This window comes from Varanus komodoensis, unplaced genomic scaffold, assembly GCF_004798865.1.
Source record: "Varanus komodoensis strain SLA01 unplaced genomic scaffold, ASM479886v1 scaffold15, whole genome shotgun sequence".
Lineage (NCBI taxonomy): Eukaryota > Metazoa > Chordata > Lepidosauria > Squamata > Varanidae > Varanus > Varanus komodoensis.
This window is the reverse complement of record NW_025335440.1, coordinates 23,390,200-23,394,149: the sequence shown is the minus strand read 5'-3', so window position 1 is coordinate 23,394,149 and position 3,950 is coordinate 23,390,200. Positions and strand designations below refer to the sequence as shown.

Below are 3,950 nucleotides of genomic sequence, written 5' to 3'. Positions count from 1 at the left end.
GCAGCCGCCGAGAGCTACTGCGCATGCGCTAGACATAACAGGGCTAGAGTTAGAAAAAAGAGTTACAAGCTAATTAGAGCCGGTTCCCTTGAGGTTGATTACAATTTCCCGATGAAAATTCCTCAAATAAGTCACCTTTCAGGTCGCTATCAAAATTGCCATCTCAGACTTACATCCCACCTCAACTTCACCGCTTAGGTTAAAAACTTGTGGAGACAGTGTGCAGAAGAAGAGGCATCAATTATCCGAGCAATATGTACTCTGAAATGCTAGGTTGCTCCATTGTTTTCAACGGCGAGCTTTTATATCGCCAAGGAGGGTAGAACTAATCCACAATTAACCCGGAAGTTATAACTTTTGTATATGTTTTTATAGTATAACTCTACAATCGCGTTCCGCCTCCCTTCGCCGATCATTGAAAGGGACAGGAAACTCTTCTAACGCATGCGCCCTGGAATCTCTCCTGGGGTGGCGTAACTTAGCAACGATCAAAACGCAACGCGCTAGGGAGTGAGTGAAAGAAAGGCGCTCGGAGGTTTTGGGAATGTGAGTGCCCGTGTAGACAGTCGAGTAGAGATTTCGCTGAGTGAGTGACTCTTTCCCGGAGGCACGCAGGGCTGGGAAGCTGTCTAAGGGAAAAGCAGGGAAGTGTGTTTGTTATCGGGTAACATCAGCGTGCCTTAAGGAGCTTGGGTAGAAAAGAGTTGTGGGGGTACCCGCTTCATCTTCTTACACTGACACCTGGTTAAAAAAACAGTTAAGCAATTCGTTGACATGTTCTGCATGTTTATTTGATTATCTTTCCAGGATTTTCTTAAAACCAGCAATAATTTATAAAGTGGTAAAGGCTAGGAGAGGGAAAGAGCATTATCTCGTTTGTTTGTTTGTTTAACAAAATCATAGAGTAGAAGAGTTGGAAAAGGGCAAGAAGGCCATCGGCTCCAACACACTGTTGTTGCAGGTCATCAATTTACACCACCCCACTCAGGTGACAGAGTGATACACGTGTCACAACGAGGCATTTTAGCAGAAAAAGCAGTTTTTGTTAGTAAGAAAGGTAAGTAAAAGCAAAAATAAGTAAAAAAAAAATAAAAGCAAGTAAGAAAAACTCAGGCCTCTTAAGAATGTGTTGGCCATTGGTGAACATTTGGACTAAATAATAGGCTGCTGCCTGAGTAGTCAAGGTCACCTTTTTAATACGTTTTTAAACTGATTACACAGTTAAATGCTACCGACCTGTTTAGTTTGTAGTTATAATTAGCAAGGAAGAAATGTTACTGCTGGAATAGTGGTTCTGGTTGTTAGAGCTTGCACAAATAGGTAATTTGCAGTTAGCTTTTAATTCTAGTTTGCACATTAATATGTACAGATTGTATTGTCAAGAAACAGTGAATGCTGTTTTGGTGGGGGAGTACATTCAAATGAACATTTACAGTTTACGAAGACTTACAGGAAATACAAGCAGCATGTAGGTAGTTCCAAAAGAGACTACAAAGATGGAGTCTGCACAAGATGCTTTTATAACATACTCAGGTAGGAAGAGAGGAGATCTCTGGGAAGTTTGCTACAGGCACATGAGAGTAAAATGAGAGCTGAATGGATTAAGCCTAGCCTCACAAAAATAAAAAAATTCAGGACAAACATTGCCATATGTAAGGTGTAACCGAACAAGTAGTTTCAGGGCAGGCATACATTACCATGTCTAAGGTGTAATGTATGAGAGCAAGACACGCAACATGATTTCATGATAAAATTATGATCCTTCCTTAAGTCTAGGGGTATTCTTATAGTGTCAGGCTTTCAGCAATCATATTATGGCAGAGCTTTCAAGCATTTTGTCCTGACAGAATCTTCATGTTCCAGGAGAACAGTTTCCCATTCTTCCTTCTTTTCCCCAATAAATTTGCACTGCAAATCTTATACTTCTTTTATTTCTGATCTAAGTTTGTTTGGTGAAGCACGGTTTTGGTGTGAAGTTAAGCGTGCAAATACGAGAATATGCTTAAATTAGGCCAAACCCTAAGCATGGTTATGCAGATATAAGAGGCAAGCTTGACATGACAGCAGCAACTGTGTTTGTTCATATATCTGGTTCAGGCATTCAGGGGAAGGAGATTAGGGGATCTTATTTTAATACGAAAAGAAGTACATCATGGCTAAGGAGATCTTAACCCTCTTGTACTTTGTTGTGGTGGTCTGTTATTCAAGCTTCTCCCCTTCCCCTCCAGTCATGGTGCTTTTTCCAATAGGACTTGCTCATGTGTAGGTGTTCACAGGATAGCAGTTCTGGTCCTGTTATTCTTCTCTACAATTGGCAGGATTTCTCTTCCTTTTTTCTTGGTGGCAATAATTTGCTTCACATTCTTTTGTAATCATCACTTGCAGTTATGCTTTTTACAAAATCTCCAATCATTAGCCAGTATCTGGTGCAGTGTGGCCTAGCTGCTGGTGCACTATAAACATTTAATATATTTATTACTGCAGAATGTGAGTGTAATTCCTATGTCTGCCTCCTATATATATACTTTCCTAGGAGCAAAAGCCCTCTCAACACAGTGGGACCTACTTCCAAAGAAATATTCATAGTGTCGAGGTGCAGACTTGAGTAGGCCCCTTTCGTTTTAACCCTGTCTTCAGTTGCCTAGTCTCCATTTTTGTGGATACCTTAAAGACAAATGATAAAACTAAAATCCATAATAGTATAATACTTTTATTAAGCCAGCCGGAAGAACAGAAAAATGCACAATCTCTTCTTCAGGAAAAACATCATAAAAAGCAGCTTTGCTGCAGGGGCCTGAGGAAGAGGAGGAGAAAAATGAACTGACTTGTAATCATGGAAGCTGTTTCTACCTGATTAAACCAATTTAAAAAGGGTTTTGTGCCTTTCACTTCTGCTTTAGTGCAAGCCCTCCTATCTCCTCCTTTTCAGTTATATAGCAAAACCCAGGATACCTGTTTTTAGAGGCTAAACAAAATCCAGTAGTCTGCGTTCACACATCATACTGGACAACTTACAGAGGAGCCAGTTGTTGGTTTCTGTGCTAAGACAGAAGGCATGGGCACAGTCTTCCACTTGATGCTGACATCCAATCAGTTTAAAAAATGCTATGTGCAGTCCAGGACATGATATCTGCATGATTGCAGTCATAAGCTGGAATGGAAGAGGAAGAGTTTGCAGACATTTAAGTAAGGTGCTAATAAGTGATAGAAAGGTTTTATCTGCAAACTGTTTGCAAGAAGTAAAGCACACTTTTGGTTCACAGTTCTTGCAATATAAAATAGATCTGTTTACTCAGAAATAGGCAAACCAGGGGAGCAAAATCAGGTTGATAACTTTGTTTCTGCAATAATATTATTTCTGTGACATACTTTATTGAATTGGGAAGAATAATACTGGTAATGTTTACTGACATTAAAATTGAGTGATAATATATTGAATGGTATGAAATATAGGAGAGAGCACACCATTCAATGTCAAGATGGATTGACAATGAAACATACTGGAAGGAATGTCTTATTTTATTTTTATTCACTTATTCCTGGGGACTCATATCATTCCAACTTTCTCATTTCAGGTTTATTTAAAAAAGAAACAGTCTGTGCTTCAGACTGGAAGGCTTGGAAAATGTATCCATTTGAGCTGTAGAAGTAGATAACATACAGAACTGTGTTTAATTGAAATCAATGAATTCTGCTTGGTTGGAATGTATTCAGCCACTAAATGCTAATCTTCATTGCTTAGCGCTACAAAACAATCCTTACTCTTTTTGCTTACCTTTCCTATAGCTTCTGTTTTCAGGCAATTCTAACTCAAGATTTGATATGATTGTTATCCTACTTAGCTCAATTCAAAAATGTTTCCTGAAACCATGATAAGAATATGCTTGAAACAGACAGACAAAATTGTAGGTAGTCATGATGGTCCACGGGGGGGGGGGGGGGGGGGGGGG

General features: G+C 39.5%; 1 protein-coding gene across 3 annotated transcripts in view; it reads left to right on the top strand.

The window, feature by feature from the left end:
- Nucleotides 1-456: 456 nt before the first annotated feature.
- ARMC3 (armadillo repeat containing 3) overlaps nt 457-3,950 on the top strand; it is a 76,052-nt gene continuing 72,558 nt past the window's right edge. Inside the window, exons 1-2 of one of the 3 annotated variants that reach the window (XM_044425299.1) lie at nt 457-546; nt 904-1,057. The gene's annotated coding sequence lies outside the window, so the exon portion shown is untranslated. Of the gene's footprint in view, nt 547-903; nt 1,058-3,950 lie in introns of those variants that run through there. The other 2 variants (XM_044425300.1, XM_044425298.1) reach the window with 2 other exon arrangements.